This window comes from Pseudoliparis swirei, chromosome 4 (assembly GCF_029220125.1).
Source record: "Pseudoliparis swirei isolate HS2019 ecotype Mariana Trench chromosome 4, NWPU_hadal_v1, whole genome shotgun sequence".
In the NCBI taxonomy this organism is placed as follows: domain Eukaryota; kingdom Metazoa; phylum Chordata; class Actinopteri; order Perciformes; family Liparidae; genus Pseudoliparis; species Pseudoliparis swirei.
In genome coordinates, this window is record NC_079391.1 from 8510545 (window position 1) to 8531264 (window position 20720).

Here is a 20720-nt window from a genome sequence, read left to right on the forward strand (position 1 = left end):
CATCAGCAGCAGGATGATATTAGAGAGGAAAGTATGACCTGTTTTAATTTCCTAACACTAGCTTTTAATACATAATAAACTAGAATGGGCACTCGGTAGAGCGCATACCTTCGCATATCACAAGATTGGGCATTGAACTATGAACATGTTGGCATTAGTTGCATGCCAATTGGATAAAAATTGACCGTGCTATGGTAAAAAGAAGATGTTGACCTTTTCATGACCTTGACCTTTGATCCGATCGATCCCAAAATCGAATCAAATGGTCCCCGGATAATAACCAATCATCCCACCAAATTTCATGCGATTCGGTTTACAACTTTTTTTGTTACGCGAATAACACGCATACAAATAAATAAATAAATAAATATATAAATAAATAAATAAATACACGGCGATCAAAACATAACCTTCCACATTTTCAATGCAAAGGTAAAAATACCAACGGCAAGATTTTTTTTAATCAACACAATCTTTTATTCGAATTGGGTGTTTTTACGGAAATAACAACGATAGAATACTAAAACGGAATAGTAAAATTAAAGTATAAAATGAACATTTAGTTATTGTCACACCGTGGTGAAGCTTGTCTTGTCTTGGGGTTTTGTCTCGTAACTTCCTGTTTTATTTTGAAGGCTAACTCTCCTCTCGTTTCAGGTCACTTGCCCTTCCTCATGTGTCACCGGTCTGATTGTCTCCCCTGATCCCTGATTGTTTCCACCTGTTCCCCATTACCCTCATGTGCTTATAGTCTGCGTCTTCCCTCTGTCCTGTGCCAAAGTGTTTCGTCTCATGGTCGTTCACCAAGGCCACATTCATAGCCACCGAGCCTTTTTGGAAACTTATTACCAACCTCGAGAGAGCGATTTTTGTTATAGTTTTCATAATCCAGCGTTTAGGTTCTTAGGACATTATTTAGCCTCCACCTCTTAGGAGAGTTTTTGTTGTGATTAGTAAACTGCTCACTGACGCCTCAGCATTTGAGTCCTGATCGGAATCTCGGCCTGACAGTTATTGTATACATAGACTTGGTGGAAATAATAAATGAAGCCTTGTATACCAGCTGCTGCAACGGAACAAAACAACAGAAATTTCAAGGAGACTTCAAGAATTTAAAGAGCTATGACGTCGTCCACTTGGTGAACGTAATTACAGAAGTTATGGTGATAATACAGACATTACAATACCTGGGCTTTGTGTATAGGCAGGTACATATTGATTTAATACCAGTGTTTAATTAATAGTGTATGTATCATCTTCAGTCAGTTAAAGCTAAACTGTAGAATGTCCGATAAACCTTGATGGAAACTAAACCTGCACGGCAACAATCACGTTGACAGGCACTGCCAAAAAGGGAGAGAGGGCGAGTGCAATCACTGGCACCGACAACTCAATGGCAACTCACTGGCACCTCAGTGGCAACTCACTGGCACCTCAGTGGCAACTCACTGGCACCTCAGTGGCAAGTCTGTGGCAAGTGCCGCTCGGTGCCAGTACTCAGCGACAACTCACTGGCACCTCAGTGGCACAGACTTGCATAGATAATGTATTTTTTTAGACTTACTTACAATATGCAATACGATATTGCTGTACAATACTGCTGTACTATATTGAATATTGTTTTGCTACTACTACGTTTCACTTCGTAATATATAACACTTATATACCATGATATGTATAATGTACCCGCCTTTCTTTAATAATAAAAAAATATATAATTAATTTGTTTACCATGTCATACTGTTATACCTCCGTGAAATTCTCCTTTGAGGAGATGCCACTGTTAGTCTAAAGTTTAAGCACTGGCACTCAGTGACACTTGCCAGCAGTTGCCAGCAGATGCCGCAGCTAGTCAAAAAGTGCCACTACTAGTTAAAAGGTGCCACAGCTAGTCAAAAAGTGCCAGCAGACGGAGGGTCGGCCAGGCGCGTCTGAGGCATGTCTGCGCATTGACGAGTCTGCGACGACTCAGTGACAAGCTCCACTGAAGTGCCCGGACAGCGGAAGAAATCACTTTCATGATCACAGAATGGAGGAGCTGCGGTTTAGCTAGATTGATAGATAGATAGATAGATAGCTAAAATAGCTATATATATATATATATATATATATAATTAGTGTCTTTTTGTAGACACTTACTTACAATATGCGATAGTGCTGTACATTACTGCTGTACTATATTTAATATTGTTTTGCTTCTACTACGTTTCACTTCGTAATATATTGTAGCGACCCTGTGAAGTGGCTGTCAATCACAGTGTGGCACCGTGCGTGCTGGTCGAGGGGGCGTGCCTGTGATTGGCGGAGTAGAGGAGGCGGGTTAACCTGTCGGAAAACGGGAGTTAAGGGTGGTTGACGGGAACCGTTGTTGTTGACTTTCGACCTGCTAAGCTGAGAGGAACACGCTGTCTGTGTTGGTGGATGCCCAATAAAGGGAGGATTAATAACGTCGTCCCGTCTCCGTGTCATCAGTGCCATAACGTCCGAGACGTTACAATATCATGGTATATAAGTAATAGATTACGAAGTGAAACGTAGTAGTAGCAAAACAATATTAAATATAGTACAGCAGTAATGTACAGCACTATCTTATTGCATATTGTCAGTAGTGTCTACAAGACACTAATTAATATATATATATATATTAATTAGTGTCTTTTTATATATACACACACATCCATCTGTGTATCTAGCTATTTTAGCTATCTATCAATCTAGCTAAACCGCAGCTCCTCCATTCTGTGATCATGAAAGTGATTTCTTCCGCTGTCCGGGCACTTCAGTGAAGCTTGTCACTAAATCGTCGCAGACTCGTCACTGCGGCCGACCCTCCGTCTGCTGGCACTTTTTAACTAGTAGTGGCACTTTTTAACTAGTAGTGGCACTTTTTGACTAGTAGTGGCATCTGCTGGCAACTGCTGGCAACTGCTGGCAAGTGCCGGCAAGTGCCACTGAGTAGCTGTGGCAACTACTGGCAAGTGCCACTGAGTGCCAGCGTCGCTAGGGGGATCTCGCCCCTACTGCAAAAAGGACCAATAGGTTTAAACCTCGTTTAGTCTTCTTTTTTTAGCTATTTAAGGACTTTTTGCCGTATCTATAATCAAGATTCACACGTCACTCAGGGTTCATTTTAGGGCTGAAACAATTCCTTAAGAGACTTGAGTAAATTAATTATTACATATTAAGGCAAATTGCTATTATTGGGATTTTGTTTCATTCCCCTGCCCACAACAACCGCAGGGCATGGGTTTGTGGTGCAGCTAATTAACAATAACACTTCCACTTTGAAATGAACGTTAGCTGTTGGCTGCCGGTGGGCAGCAAAATAACTGAGCTAACCGCTAACTTTAACCAAGATGGCTCTGAGTTACAATCACGATGGGGAACTAACGGGCGAAGGTCAATTATTATACGTTATGCGTTTCAACATAATCTTGTAAATTGTACTTATTGGCAATACACTTGTTTTGATGTTTTCACCAACATATATAATATGTATTAGACTAGGAATTATGACCTGTTTATATGTAATTAAAACTACTAATGCCAAGATGTTCTTTTAAATCAAAGCAAACCTTCAAATGACGTAAAATACAATTATTTATTTCCCCCAAAAATTACTTGTCTGCTCTCATACAAAGAACCACTATAGATGATAATTTCAGGGATAACGTTTAGAATTTGACGGTTTTACACTGACTTTGTTGAAGAAGTTAGTCTGGAGCTTTGAAACCAAGAATGTAATATGGAACTTAAATGCACTAAATGGGCATTTACAGGAATATATTATCGTGTCCAATTTAAGTAATAAGAACAACAACTATTACTATTGCTCCTTCATAAAGCAAAGGCATTTTGTATTCGCTTAGTCTCTGCAGTGATTGGTATAATATTGTATTAATGACTTGATCAATAGCTCCAGATAGTTTTGTTGCTCGAGAGAAGAAGGGAAAGTAACAGAGCTCACGTTTTCATCAGATAGACACATATGGTTGGCCTCACTAGGACTCGTCTTCTTCACATATCTTTTTCTCCTCCATCTTGTCCCAGCTTGTCGCTTTTTTCTTTCCTCTTTGATTTCATACCCAACTGCTCTCACATCCATATTGTCTTTGTCTCAAAGTCTGTCCAGTCTTTTCATATTCAGGTCTCTTTCTCTCCGTCTCATAGTCATTTTCCATTAAAGGCTTCATGTTTGACTTTGAGCTCTCTTAGGAGAACAGGTGTGTTCTGTTAACTTGGAGTGAGGCACACACACACACACACACACACACACACTTCACCTCTAGACAGAGAGACTTCTGTTTCTATGGGAAGACTCTCAGACAACTTGGGTACCGTCCAGCACAGCAAAGTAATTCAACATTTTGTTCTCGTCAGAATGAGACCTCTCAAGTTGAATAAATATAGTGGCTCACCTTGAGACCTGTGCTCATTAAAATGTCCTGGTTTCCGTGACCTGTGGGGACTCAAGTTGAGTCAATTAAGGTTCTGTTCCTTTGGACCCGGCTCAGAGAGAAATACTGTAGTTAGCTACTTCTGTTGTGGATTAAATAAGAAAAGGTTTTTAAACCTGGTGCCCAGACCACATGCTGTAATAATGCTTTTGTCATTTGGGTCCTATTGTAAACAGGTGATGCTGGTTAATAGAAAACAAGACATATGATATGACATATATATTACCTTGGATGTTCCCTTTGGCCTGTGGGAAATATTAACATGTATGTTTTCAGTATTTATGATGACGTTTACTCATCTAAACAAGGATTTTTAACAAATTGACATTAGAAATAGGTCTAATTGTTTGTTCCAGCCCCAATGTTTACTCTATGGTGTGTTTTTATTATTATTTATACCTCAATATTACTTCCCTGTAAGAGTGTGTGTGTCCAAGGCCAATGGAAGAAGGGACTATAAATAAATGATACAGTATTTATTCACTCGGGGGGTCATTATAACCGTTTTTAACAAAGGTTTAGTGAAAGTACTTTTTGTTTTAGCTCTATTTTTTTATACCTGTATCTTTAATGGATTTAAGACTTAATATCAATACTTCTACTACGTTTGAAAAATGTTCAACACTATTTTTTAACTGGGAAAATATCTTATGTTTAATACTTAATATTTTGCTCATTCATTCACATTTATTCTGGTCTAATGCAGAGGACTATTTCCACAAAAAAAGAGAATACATGATGGGATGAACGTCACTCACTGACTGGTCCTCAGTTACCTGTGGACCGTCTCGTAGACTCGGGCCAGGGTCTGATTGCAGCGCCTGCTGTTGCTCAGAGGAAAACCCATTTGAAACAGAGCGCTGTTTGACTAAAAGTTGAAATATGTTAACTTCAAACGCTCTTGAGATACACACACACAACAGGAGGTTACTTCTGTTCCACTGAGCAGAAGAGATGAAAACAGAAGCCTCCAGTGGAAATGCAGCCTCGCTGCTTTGGGAACGTTGAAGGAAATGATTGTTGCAGAGAGGATTGCTTGTGCATTTGACCGATTATTGCTTACCCGTTAATTTAGAGGCTGTAATTAACCACTGACAGTGAGTTACGAAAAAAACCGAATGAGCAGCCTCCCTGTTTCAGCTTCATTGTGCTATAATACCTGAGAAGAACTATTGATCACAAGACCGCTACTGATGACCTTTCTGTGTGTGTTATCAGTAATTACCTCATGCAGTCATATATATGTAGTCCCCTGGATTTGTATTGCTATAGCTTTTACTTTGTTGTATTTTACTTTGTTGTAAGATGACTGTTTTCAGTCTGTCCTGTGTAATTATCAGTCCTAAAAAAAGACTAATTAGTAAGTAGTAATCTTTAATAATATATCTATATAGCATTTTTACTTCTGTCACGTGGCATATATAGGTGCTACTATTAACAACTCATGGTAGCCTTGCTTTTTTTGTCCAGGTGCAATAATGTTCTCTATTTAAAAATATTAATACACAGCAAAAATGTTGCAAACACAATTATCAGAGCACCCTATCTTTATTCTCTCATAAGAATCATTAAAGAGGAATACCGTTTAGGCCTTGATGTACTTTATTTTTGCATAACAAGATCAAAAAAAGAAGAAGATATTTACAGTGGTAGGAATAACTTTGTTTAAAAATGTCTTCTATTTTCTTGTTCTACTCCAGTGCTAACACTGGGTTTCAATTCATTTATTTCCCATTCTGTGTTGTAAAGCAGTTTCTTGCAAAGGAGGGCGAAAGAGAGCGCCTTTTTTTTGTCATTCTTGCAAGTACAAGAACCTAGATCATTTAGTTAGTTTTTAATATATATATATATATATATATATATATATATATATATATATATATATATATATATATATATATATATATATATATATATATAGTAGGGGCATAGTATATGCATCTAAAGGAACTGTTATTGGTTTCCTTGAATCCTGACATACATTGAGTACAGCAGTACAGTTCTAGAGTTAGATATCCAACTTGTGCCTCAACCAGCTGATCATGGCATTAATATTCTTGGCTGCTGTTTATACCTCTTCAAGCACAGTGACCAAATCATTACAGAAAAGACCTGAGTAGCTTTTAATACATGGAACTGCTCCTTTACACCTATTATTGAGAGGTGTGCTTCACAGTAATACAGGTTTTAATTATATGTAGATTGAGTCCTGCTTTAAGGTCACCAATGTACATCAACTTAAACTTAATATACACTTGTGCCCTCTCCTGCAGTCTATCTTTGACCAGTAGATGGCAGCCCGACTACACTCCGCTGTAGAACAGAGCTGTCCATGGTGCTGAAGGGAACTCTCACTCTATCTCTCTGATCCACCTCGATACCTCCATCTATCTCGAACTCTTCGTCTCCCCACATCATCAGTCCATATATGTATCCGTTTGTCTCCTTGTCTGCCTGTCTGTCCAACAGCAGCAGCAGATGTGTGTTATGTCCAACGACCCTCTCCTCTTGGTTGAGACGACTTTTTCGGAGCGTATGCTGTTATGAAGACTCCCACCAGTAGATGTAAAAAAGGTTTTTTTGATAAATATATATGAAATGACTAAACTAGCCCTCTGCACCGAGAGCTACCAGCTTGATGGATGACTCACAGTAATGCTGTGAAATGGCTCAACCCACACACACACACGCACACGCACACAGCCACTCATTGCAAAACACACAACACACACTCATACCAACACACGCAGCACAGCACCCGAGCACACACACACACACACACACACACACACACACACACACGCACCGTGTGGCACGCACATGCACTGCAATACACACACACACGCATAGCGACATCAAAGTTCAGATGGTTAACTGCCTTTTAAAAGGAGGTTGCCAAGTGGAACACAATCTGCGTGGATTAATATGGTGGGAGATTAGCAACAAATCAATTATGAAATGTATTTAAAGCAAAAACAAGCTGTTGTAGCTTATAAATCCTGTAGCATGTGGTCAATGGACCTGCGGGGCTGTGGAGAGTCTGGAGCAACATGAGGATTAGCTCAAATTCATTGTTCATCGTGCAGCAGCCAGCAGCGAGAGTATACAGCGAGCTAAACATCCATGACAACAATGCTAAAACACTCCTCTGTCCATGTCTATGGTGTTCTGTAATGTGTTCTGTATCATATATAAAACAATATTAATATTAAGACCACGTTTAAAGGGGTGTTTATAGGCCCAGGATCTACCAACATGGGAACAAGGAGTACATCCTCATCTAAGTCGGACACATCTTGTGGTCATGCCACAAAAGCTCCAGGTCAGTTCTCGGAGTCTCTATTTGGGGCTCCCGCTCCCTTGCTTCTCTTTTCCAAGGTGCGACAGCATCGGGGGACACTTTCTGTGAAATACTGTTACGGGCCGAATCGGAGTGACGTATAATTTGCATTTGCCTCTAAACGCTGCTGCTGCTGGTCGTCTCAGTGGATCAGCCGGCTCAGTCTCCACGTCGTGTCGGTAGCGTTGTAATCTTGTAAGCGTGATCCTCTGCACATGCCACGAGGGGCCGAGGATCAATAACTGGCTTGCGGTTCCGTTTGGGGTGCGTACACGCGCACACACGCACACACACACACACACACACACACACACACACACACACACACACACACACACACACGAGCACAAACCCCTCACATCCGCCATAGATGAGAGAATCAGAGTGTTGTTCATTTGGCACCGAGATTGATTGGCAGGAAGGAGAGGGCGGTGATTTTTTTGTGTTCAACACCATGTCACCTTCTCAAAATCACAGTGCTTGAAAGTATATTTTGTGTGTGTGTGTGTTTGGCGCGTACACACACACACACAGACTCACACACAATATGGAGCCCATTGCTTCCCCTTTTTCTTTCCTTCGTGTCTTTTTGCCTTTTTATAGAAGTGTTTCCTCATTTTTCTTTCACGCAGCCCCTTATTCCTATTTACTCTATTCTTTTCTTTCTTTTCTTTCTTTTTTTCCCGAAAATATATTTTGCTCACTTCACCCTTTTACCAACCGCCTCCTCATTTCTCATTCCATCCCTCATTTGACTCTCCTTGCCCTTTCATTTCCTCTCTTTCCTCTCTCTATTCTCTCCCTCTTTTCCATCCCCTTCCACTAAAACCCCGTGTCCCCTTTTTTCTCTTCTCATTCCTTCTTCTCTCCTTTAGCTCTCCCAATTTCCTTTCACCGTATTTTACCTCCCCCCCCATTTTTCTTTCTTTGTATCTCTATTTTCCTTCTTTCCTTTTATCCGATTCCTCCTTCCCTAACTTAGCCTGCACTGAATCCCTCCTTCCATCCCTCTTTGCACCTTTCTTTCTCCTGACACTGCTCTTTCTGACCTCCTGCCCTCTCCTTTCCTCACCCTCATTGTGTTACTCTGTTCTCCTTCCTCCCTTTCCTCTCTCCATTGCTCTTTTCCAATTCCCCCATCCCTCTTTCTTTCCCATCTCCCCCTCGTCTCCTTTTATTGAAATTCCTTTCTTTCATCCATCACATCTTGCTCCACCTCTTCCTGGATCTTACCGTACATTGTTCTTTTCTCCTCCCTATATTCTTTGTATGCATCCTCCTCTTATTCCCTCAGCCTGAAATTCCAGTCCTTCTCTCTTTCTTTCTCTTATCCACCTTTCATAAACCTGTCTGACCTTCCTCCCTCCTCTCTTCTTCATCCATGTTTTCCTCTCCCACTCATTCCTTTACTATTTTCTGCTCTATCTTTCTCATCCTTTTTTCCTGTCATCCCTTCCTCCCTGTATCCCCCCCCCCCATTCTCTCCTCTTCCACTATCCTCCACTTTTCCTCTCACTCTTTTACTTCCCCGACTAACACCTCTCTCTCTCTTCCTCTCATCTCCTCCCTCTCCCTCCCTCTCTCTCTCGCTCTCTCCCTCTCTCCCCTCCCTTTCACTCAGTCGTCGCTCGCTCGCTGTGCTGTGCGGACCTACCAAGCAACTCTCTCTCCTCTCATTCACTGAATCTCTTAATCTCTCTTTCTCTCTCTCCTCCGGTCCTCCGGTCTCTGCTATGACAGCTCACACCAGCAGCGTGTTGCCCGATCTCAGACCAGCAACCCGTCACCGGTCATCCTGTCCACACGTTAACATGGACATGTGTGTGTGGGTTATTCGTGATTGATCTTATAGGGTGTCATTCTTTTTTGTTGTTGTATAAAAACGAAAGGAAAAGGAGGAGGGGGGCGGCCGTCCTCTTTCACCCCCCTCCGCTTCCTTCAACCAAGGTGGGGAGAAGGCTTTAACATTAAGCCAGCTTGGATTTATTTAACAGCAAAATGACGGATTTGGGAGCGCCGGACATGCTGTTGAAGAGGTTGAACGTGAAGAAAACGGGCAGGCTGAGACGCGACCTCCCGCTTCTCGTCCTGCTGGGGCTCCTCTTCGGGGATTTCTCCTCCTCCAATGGTGAGTTTTTGGAGGGTTTCGGTTTGTCTGCGTGCTTGGGTGCATGCCTGGGCGCTTGCATGCCCGCGCATATGTGTGTGTGTGTGTGTGTGTGCGCGCATTTCTTGGAAGGGATCCGAATATTCGCAGGTTGGTTTCGTTTGAGTGTGAGCGCCCACACGAGATTAAGTGGAAAGAAAAAGGTGGTGAATTCGTTCCGTTTCGTTGCTGCGGAAAACGATCGTGCATGTGTGTCTATGTGAGTGTGTACGTGTCTAAGGGTGTGTGTGTGTGTGTGTGTGTGTGTGTGTGTGCTTTTGGGAGTGCGTGTTTGATATAGCGAGAATGAGAGCGGTGGGTTATATATATATATATTGTGTGTGTGTGTGTGTGTTTGTATGTATGTGTGTGTGCTCATGCGGGGGCATGAGAAAGAGAGTGCAGTGCCCAACTTGGACACAATGTTACATCTGGGGAACAGTGTCGGCATGCTTATTGTTGGGGCCTCTATGATGTGCAGATTGTGTTACCAAATCAAACAAAGCAACTTTAAAACAAACCACACTCAAACCAGACTTCATGCAGTTTCTACAATAGACATCAGGGGGATCACAGCTGGAACGCAAACGGTTAAAATGTTGTTTGGGATGAGGCAACATCTTGGCAACTAACTTAATAACCTGTGTTCCTCCAGTTGAGCAGACTCCGAGAGATGAGGTAACATTCTTCCTGGAGGGCATTTGGAGAGGAAATCCCACGCTCACTGTACAACATGATTTTGTGGAGTCACCACACACAGAGGAGCGGTTGTGTCAGTGTAGAAAGTCTGCTGGTAAGACAGGGAATTGATGCTGTGTGTCAGCAGCCCAGCAGGTCTTTGTTGGAGGGGATTTAGTCATGGAAACATGGAGAGAGAAGAGAGCGTTAACATTCTCCTCGTTCGGTGGCAGCGTTACTGTTACTTTGTTTATCAATAGCTTCTCTGTGTGCACTAATCCTCCCTCTCTTTCTCAATGCTTGACCCTCTGCACTGCTCTCTCTCAATCACTCTCTCTCTCACACCCACACACACACACACACACACACACACACACACACACACACACACACACACACACACACACATGCACACATCTGTCAGATTTTCCTTCTCTACGAAACACAACAAAATCATTTCTTGCAGTTCTTCATGTGTGTAACCACGTTTTGTTCGTGTGTAGTGTCCATTTGTTTCCCTGATCACCAATCTATCTCTGAGTGTTGCACACTGAGCATTTATTGTGTGTGTGTGTGTCTGTTATCTTTATGTGTATTCCCCTGTCACGCATGCAGACTGTGCGCCGGAAATGGAGAAATTGAAGTAAAAGTGCGATTGTAGGAACATTTTGCATGTTGATGAATATGATGATGGCTTGGTTAAGCTGTTTGGACTGACCGCTTCTTCTTATCACCTGCGCTTCATCTTTCAATACAATCTGTGTGTGCACTTGTTTGTGTCTATGTTCCCTACGTTGTATTTCAGCTCTAAATCTGCATTTTTTCCTCCAGTCATAAGCAATTTTATAGTTACACTATGTATGATGAGGATTGTAAATTAAATTCTTTTCAATTTAAGAAAATGTACAATATGTCATATTTCATTAATTTTTTCAATGACTTTTCCAAAAACCCATACAATGGCCTCAAATGAAACTGTTCTGTGTCACATTAGTACTTTAGGATGAGCGGCGTACCTGCAGCTATTTTAGGTATCGAAGAGTTAAACACACAAAGACAAATTATGAAAATTAAAGGGCACGCTGACATCTGGAAAGACAGACGGAGGCTGGCAATAATTTATTTCGTCAAACCTCAAACTGCAGATGGTTGCCAGCCTTTTAAATCTGCTGCACATTTTTAATTATTGATTGTCTGTCAACTTAAAAAAATCTTTAAAAAGTCCGGTATCTTTAGACATGAACTAAAAAACAACAACAACCCAGGCAGCATTAGATAATTAAAAAGTTATAACAATAATATTTTAATTTTTTACATGTTTTTCGCATTCTCAATGCCAGAGTGAGCTTCATTTCCTGTTCTTGTTTTGACAATTATATTAGTTTTTTATTTAAATCTCAAAAGTAATTATTTCTATAATTAAAATGTATTAGTAAATCGATCATGGCAATAATACACACTAATACATACTAACCCCCCCCTCCCCCCCCAAAATATATATTTCGGATTGAGCAACATTGGCTCATTCATACAAAAAAAAGTATGTTCATTCTGAATCATCATTTCTCTTTTTTAAATGCCCATGTGACAATACTGCCCCACTGTTGTACAATCTTTACATATAATTAGCTGCCAATCTGTGCTGTGAGAAATTACATCAACAGGTTGTTTCAGCCAAAACTCGTCCAATTGTGGAACCATTTCCTCGTCCCATAAAACCCGGCTAGTGCTTTGACTGTATAATTGCTATATTTTTAACTATACTCTGCAGGGGACTGTACAAAAACATCACACACACACACACACACACACACACACACACACACACACACACACACACACACACACACACACACACACACACACACACACACACACACACACACACACACACACACACACACACACACACACACACACACACACACACACACACACACAGACCTCCACTGGGACCAAGACTCACTTGTTCATGTAGAGACATAAACAGGCACTCACAGACACATAGATAGGTCATTTCAGTACTGAGATATTTTCATGTTTTAACCTTATACGGACATTAAAACCTTGAACGCACGCACGCACATGCACACGCTGACAATTAGCTGACATTGAATCATTCCCAAACAAGAAGATATTGGGACTAGCTGTCTCTCTGCCGGGCATACTATTATCACACAAATGGGAAATAGACACACACACACGCACACGCACATTGTTCCTGTGGATGAGAAGATGGCTAATTAAACAGAGCTATCTGCCCAATTCAAATTCACTGTAGGTACAAACACTGAGGGTACTAGATAGAAGAAGTGTGACATTTGTGACAATTCAGAAAGCATAATGAAATGTGAAATGATAAGAGTGTATATGTCAGAGATGATGATATCCTCCCCTTGTCAAGTCATCTGTTATCATACAACAGGGGTCCTGCACTTAGGTCACATGCTGACACCGAAGCTAGCCCTACGCATATCTGCGTATAACTACATTATAGTGTGTCATAAACTATTTTTTAAATGCTTGTATATTGTTTTCAACTGCTAAATAGGGTAAATGTGTAACTGCATTGGTTGAATCGTAGCTTATTGGGATTCAGCATAAGTTTTCCTTGTGAAACCAAACAGAAGACTTCAGATCATTAAAGTATACATTCTGATCGATAGTAAACATGCTCCCCAGGTGCTCTGAGTTTCTCATGAGTACAGTGTCTTTTGTGTGTATAGATTTCTTTGCAGCCTCATTTTAAATTGGTGTGTCTTGCATGCACATTTATGTGGGATTCTCTTTGTCCGTGTGTTTAAATAATTGTCTGCTCCCTATGTATGAGAAGCATGGGAGCACTTATAACTTTCACCTCTACGTGGGAGAGACACACGACACACACTCACACTTGCACAGACAGAGAGACATTTTGGTAAATGTTTTTTAGGTTGCTTGTATAATTGAATTCCCCCAGTCGCACGAAAGTTTACACACAGTTCAAACGATCCGAGCTTGAGAAAAGATCATGGAACCCTCTACGTGTGTTTGTCAGAAAGAGTGAGTCATTTTACTGAGTACTGATGAGGGTCCTTCTTGTTATCCAGTGAGACGCACACACAATAATCCAGTTAACTCCCGCAGAGATTTTTTAAATATACAGTAGGTGCAGAACATGAACCATCAAAGAAAATGCACACTTCATGTAAAGTGTGTGCATGAGTCATAATGCTCAAGATGCTGGAGAGGAAAAGGTATTTTTTTTGCCATCAATGCTGGCTTGAAAATGAGCGAGTAATCTATCTTTATAGTGTTCAAATGACAGAACTTTTAAAAGAGCTATGGCCTACATAGATTATACTAATGCAGGGGGAGAGAGCAGAGACTTTGTGTGAAGACAGAGAGAGAGATTGAGACAGTCAGAGATCAGAGCAAGTGTGTTAAAGAGACATTGCAATAGAGAGGAAAGAGAGGCCCTGCTATGCACTGGGAGACAAAGTGAAAGAGAAAATGAAAATGTATTCCCCAGCAGATGCGATTAATCAGGAATGACTTTTCCATCTTGTGCTGCTCGGCTAGTAATGTCTGGCATTAAGTAATGACATCATAACCCTGTCTGCCCGGAATTTATACCTCCTGATATTGAGGGAAATCCACCGAGCTCCACTGAAGACACGAGCATGCGGGGCTTTAAAATCTGTGGATATTAATGACTGGACTCAAATATTTCATGTTTGCAGTAAATACTGCATCACACAGAAGAATTGTACGTCTATCCGTCATTTTGAATCATAGAGGACAGCATGTAAAAAGGGAAATAAGAGCATGTGTATATCATATGAAATAGCATGACAAAGCTTGAAATTATGAACGTCATAAAAGTGCTGTTGCATAGCATAGCGGCCCAATTGTGCTTTACCATCCATTAGTATGCCTGAGTAAATGCCATGTCTCGTGTATTTGTCAGGCTCATTTTCTGAACTTCCTTATGAATGTTTTTCCCACCTGAAATCTTGAAACTAAACTAATGGAGACAACTACGTTCATATTTTTTTTACTGTTAGCTTTGCCTGCAACATCCAGCATCTAAAAAAAGATCTATAGTATGCTATTAAAACCCCAAATAGATGCCAGCGTGAGCAATGCGCTAGAGCAGGCTATACAATTATGATTTACATCATGGGTTAACAACATTTTTATTTAAACAGCTATAGAGCTTTAATGCGGCCACTTTTGCGTAGCAGTTTGTTGCTGTTTTTCAGTACCTTGTGGTGCAGACGCCTCGCTGTGGTGCGATCTGATGGTTATTCCATAATACAGGATTACTCAGCCAGCCAGCTCTAATATGACTAATATTAGAGCTGTTAGCATTAACCAACAGGACTAATATCCTAATGTCCTGTTGGTTAATGCTAACTTTCCAGAGAGTGAGTGACATGCCGCCGCAGGGGAACGTGAACGAGGCACAACAGACACTCGCTGAACAGATACGGCGTGTGGAGCGGACCTTCCCGGACTCTTTAGTTATTGTACTCGGGGATTTTAACAAAGGAAACCTCAGCCACGAACTCCCTAAATATAGACAGTTAATTAAATGCCCTACCAGAGAGAAGAGCATTCTGGACCACTGCTACACAACAATCAGCAGGGCCTATCACGCCGTCCCTCGAGCTGCACTGGGAAACTCTGACCACGTCATGGTTCATCTGATTCCCTCATACAGGCAGAGACTAAAGCTCTGCAAACCTGTGGTGAGGAAGTTCAAGAAGTGGACCAGTGAGGCTCTGGAGGATCTACGGGCGTGCTTTGACTGTACTGACTGGGATGTCTTCAGGACTGCTACCAACAGCCTGGATGAGTACACAGAGGCTGTAACTTCCTACATCAGCTTCTGTGAGGACAGCTGTATTCCATCCAGCTCCAGGGTGAGTTATAACAACGACAAACCCTGGTTCACAGCGGAGCTCAGGAAGCTAAGACTGCAGAAGGACCAGGCATTCAGGAGTGGGGACAAGGACCTGTACACAGAGTCCAAATACAGGTTTAGCAAGGCGGTGAGAGATGCTAAACGACTGTACTCTGAGAAACTGCAACAGCAGCTCTCAGCAAACGACTCTGCTTCTGTCTGGAGAGGGCTCAGGCAGATCACCAACTACAAGCCCAAATCACCCCACTCCATGAACAATGTGCTTCTGGCAGACGAGCTAAATGAGTTCTACTGCCGCTTTGAAAGACAATGGAGCAGTCCTGAGACCATCCCCACAGCCCCACCAACAAGCCACAGACCATCAGCCCACCCTCCCCAGCCCATCAGGGGCTCACACCTCTGGAGCACCCTCCATCAACTCAGCGACGCCCTCGTCATCCTGGAGAGCCGTCAACAGGCTGTTTAAAAGCAGAACCCCGCAGCAGCGGGCCCGGACTCCGTCTCCCCCTCCACCCTGAAGCACTGTGCGGACCAGCTGTCTCCGGTGTTCACCGACATCTTCAACACCTCCCTGGAGACATGCCACGTTCCAGCCTGCTTCAAGGCCTCCACCATCATCCCGTCCCCAAAAACCCAAGATCACAGGACTCAATGACTACAGGCCCGTCGCCTGACCTCTGTGGTCATGAAGTCCTTGAACGCTTGGTCCTGTCACACCTCAAGACCATCACCGACCCACTCCTGGACCCCTGCAGTTCGCCTACAGAGCCAACAGGTCTGCAGACGATGCAGTCAACATGGCCCTTCACTACATCCTCCAGCATCTGGACTCCCGAGGAACCTACGCCAGGATCCTGTTTGTGGACTTCAGCTCTGCCTTCAATTCCATCATCCCGTCCCTGTTGCAGGACAAGCTCTCCCAGCTGCACGTGCCCGACTCCACCTGCAGGTGGATCACAGACTTCCTGACCGACAGGAAGCAGCACGTGAGGCTGGGGAAACACGTCTCAGGCTCCCGGACCACCAGCACGGGTTCCCCAAGGCTGTGTTCTCTCCCTCTGCTGTTCTCCTGTACACCAACAGCTGCACCTCCAGTCACCAGGCCGTCAAGCTCCTAAACCTCGCGCACGCCACCACCCTCATTGGACTCATCTCTGGCGGTCACGACACCGCCTACAGGTGGGAGACTGACCACCTGGTGACCTGGTGCAGCCAGAACAACCTGGAGCTCAACGCCTGAAGACAGTGGAGATGGTTGTGGATTTCAGGAGGAATGCAGCCCACCCGCCCTCTCATCCTGTGTGACTCCCCGACGCTGTGGAGTCCTACCGCTTCCTGGGCTCCATCATCTCCCAGGACCTCAAGTGGGAGCTGAACATCGGCTCCATCTCCAAGAAGGCCCAGCAGAGGATGTTCTTCCTGAGGCAGCTGAGGAAATTCAACCTGCCAGGGAAGATGATGGTACAGTTCTACACGGCCATCGTTGAGTCCATCATCTGCTCCTCCATCACCGCCTGGCACCCTCCAGCCACAGCCAAAGACAAGCGCAGGCTGCAGTGCATCATCCGCCGGCCGAGAGGGTTATCGGCTGCAATCTGCCTTCCTCCAGGTCCTGTTCACTTCCAGGTCACTGAAGCGGCCAGAAAGATTGTCGCCGACCCTCCCACCCTGGACACTCCTGTTCGAGTCCCTCCTCGGGAGGAGGCTGCGTCCATCATGGCCACGACCTCCCGCCACACCAATAGCTTTTTCCGACGGCGGTCGGGCTCATCAATGGACCCCGGGACTGACTGACTGTCACCCCCAGGACTACCACCTCTTCTTCCACCTTCCTCTCTCCTCCTTCTTCCCGCTCCTTCCTCTTCCTCCTCCTCCCTCTTCCTCCCACTCCTCCTCCCTCCTTGCGTTGATTGTTGTTTGTCATGTCCAAATGTTGCACCTTCCACCAAAAAAAATTCCTCGTTTGTTTGTGAAAACATTCATTCTTTGGCAATAAACCTGTTTCTGATTCTGATTCTGATTCTGATTCTGACTACATTGAGCGAAACTTTTCTTTTCCTTCAACTATGATTCAACACTAACTTCTAAGCCAACACAACTTGCCAGCTAGCCTTAAAATAACTTCAAAAATACGTCATCATGGTTGCTAATGGGAAAGGGGTTCATAGTTGTGCAGCAGCTGGAGCCCTTTGTGGCAATGCACTCACTGCATCACCTAATTGGTCTTATTGAAATGAATGAGGATGCAGTATCATTTTTTAATATAGGGCCATTGCCGGTGTTGATATAAACCTGTGCCATATTCAGGGCTCTCAAGTGTCACGAATCACGCATTTCGGTCTTAAGTCACGCACTCCCGCCACACATCGTAATTCTCACGCTGAAAAAAACTCTCAGCTATTTAATGTTTTAATGTGCCGCAGCGCGCAAACATGAGCCGCGCTGCCCTCACCGTGGAGGAATCAAGCGCTCCCCTGGAGTTCTGCTGTGAGGAGCCACTTATCAGCCAATCAAAAAAAAGAAATGGGCTACACAATTGCCAATACGGAAAAAAACACGTATCTGTTGTATCTGGGTAAGATTTAATCCAGCAACCAATGAAAATAAAGCAATATAAAGGGGGGGGGGGGGGGGTGCTGCTGATGGAAATGTCACTCTTGCCTGTCTTCAAAACTAGAGAAAAATAACACGGATAAAAGTAATATGGTAATTACTGATACAGGTAGGGAAAGTCACTTTTTTTTATGAGAGTGCAGGGTCAGCTTTTAGAAGCTGGTTTGGATTTCGTGCTTTGCTTCGCCACACATAAGCAGGGTGGACATTTTTAGCTTGAACAACTATCCTGTACACGGCTGAATGATAATGGCTATCCGTTTTACCACCCTGCAGCTTTAAGCCTCTGTTGGTTTGGCGCCGCTTTCCACTGAACATAGTGGCTAATGTATCTGTTAATGTAACACTTTTTCTGTTATATTATTTCCCCTTTGGCTTTCTGTTAGCATGACACTTTCTATAAGCTGTAGGCTAATGGCTGGCTAGCGGGCTAACATTAATGGGCTAATGTGTCTGTTAATGTTACATTAGTGTTATTTCAGTTATTCTCTCGCTTAGTTCCAGGGTTTAAGGGCATAGTGTATGTGAATGTATGTGTGATAGAGAGAGACACTTTTACAGCACACCTACGCTGTGTGTGTGCGCTTGTTTGTTTGTGTGTGTGTGTGCACGCTCTACATATGGAGCCAATGAGTACATTTCCATTTCAAAGCAACGAGTCAGCAGCAGCAGCAGCTACTTTCATCCATTAATGTGATTTTAGGGAGAGAATGAGACAGTGAGACACACAGAAAAAAAACATAGAGCCACAGTAATAACTAGAACGGGCACTCGGTAGAGCGCATACCTTCGCATATCACATGATTGGGCATTGAATTATGAACATTTTGGCATTAGTTGCATGCCAATTGGACAAAAATGTATGGTGCTATGGTAAAAAAAAGATGTTGACCTTTCCATGACCTTGACCTTGACCTTTGACCCGATTGATCCCAAAATCTAATCAACTGGTCCCCGGATAATAACCAATCATCCCATCAAATTTCATGCGATTCAGTTCAATACTTTTTGAGTTCTGCGAAAGATTTTGACCTGTTCATGACCCTTGACCTTTGACCCGATCGATCCCAAAATCTCATCAACTGGTCCCCGGATAATAAACAATCATCCCACCAAATTTCATGCGATTCGGTTCAATACTTTTTGAGTTTTGCGAATAACACACATACAAATAAATAAATAAATAAATACACGGCGATCAAAACATAACCTTCCGGCATTTTCAATGCGAAGGTAATTACTCCCCCGGTTGGAAAAAGGTTCAGATGTTTAGTATTTTGTGTTCCTCTCTCACTGAAGGTATTTCCTTCTGTTGTTAAATCGAATTATGTCCACTCCACTTATCTGCTGAGCAGTCCAGCTGTCGCTCATATTAATGGGTTTACCGCTCTGTAAAATGTGTGTTGTTGTTGTTGCACTACTTTATCTGTTAGAAGTTATAAAGGCTGCATGAGATGAATCACTTTAAATAGTCTGTTAATGTGAGTGTTTGTCTCAAAAATATTTGGGTTAGTTGAAGATCTGTGTGTGGTTGTGTGCGTGTGTGTTTCTGTGTGTTAGGGGGAGTCGTGATGGGATTATTTTGTGCTTGAATGCCCTTTTGTGTGTAAATGTCCATGCGTTAGCTAAAAGTGTGTGTGCCACTGACTCTAGACATCATGTCTGTGTACACAGCTTTTCTAAGTGCAGTCATGCGAACGCTGTACAAGCTGTGTGCCATATAAATGTAGTGTTGCAAGTCGTTTCTGTATGTGTATTAGTGTTTGCTTGTTTACACAGGTTTGCATGAGTGGGTGCATTTGCGTGTGTGTCCATGCAAAAAAATTTAAACGGTGTTTCCAGAAATTATGGAAGTTTGCATGTGCAAATGAGCTCAGGCAGAGCCCTGGGTACCAACATATAGAACATATGTGACGATCAGTCAGGGATTGTTTATAGTTGGAGCCCTGTGGTTTTCTGCAATTGCACGTTTGGTAAGATTTCTTGATGCGTGTCCGCATTGACAGCCGGCATGTTTGTGTGTAAATCAGTGTTAATGCATTTTGGAAGGAGCATGTGTGTCATCTGATAAATGCATTTGCCACAGGCTATCATTGTTTCAGTCGTATCATTCATATTCTATCCATTTTTAATGATCGGTAATAGTCGCTAGCAGTGTCGAACATGCATTGCAAGGACACGGCAACAAAGACAAGGTCCCGTGGTGCACAAAGCAAGGAAGGCAGAGGAAGGGAGGCTGAACAAGCGATTGGGAGAGTTCTAAACCGGGAGGGTGTTAATATATGTTAGCTTGTTGGAAACCAACATCATAGGAGTGCTGCTGAAAAGGTCCCGCGATACACTGTGACACTGCAGCGCAGGCCTACAGGGATGGCAGTGAGAGAGGGAGAGAGAGAGAGGGGGAGAGAGAGAGAGGGAGGGGGAGGAGGTGAGAAACTGGCCAGCAGGCTCGCTGACGGACTAACTGTCAGTTTGCTTTTGCAACTAAATGATGGACTGGTTGTTAAGTTGATTGACTGACTTGATGGCTGATTGGTTGTGTTACAGGCCGGCTACGTAACTGACTGAGACAATTGC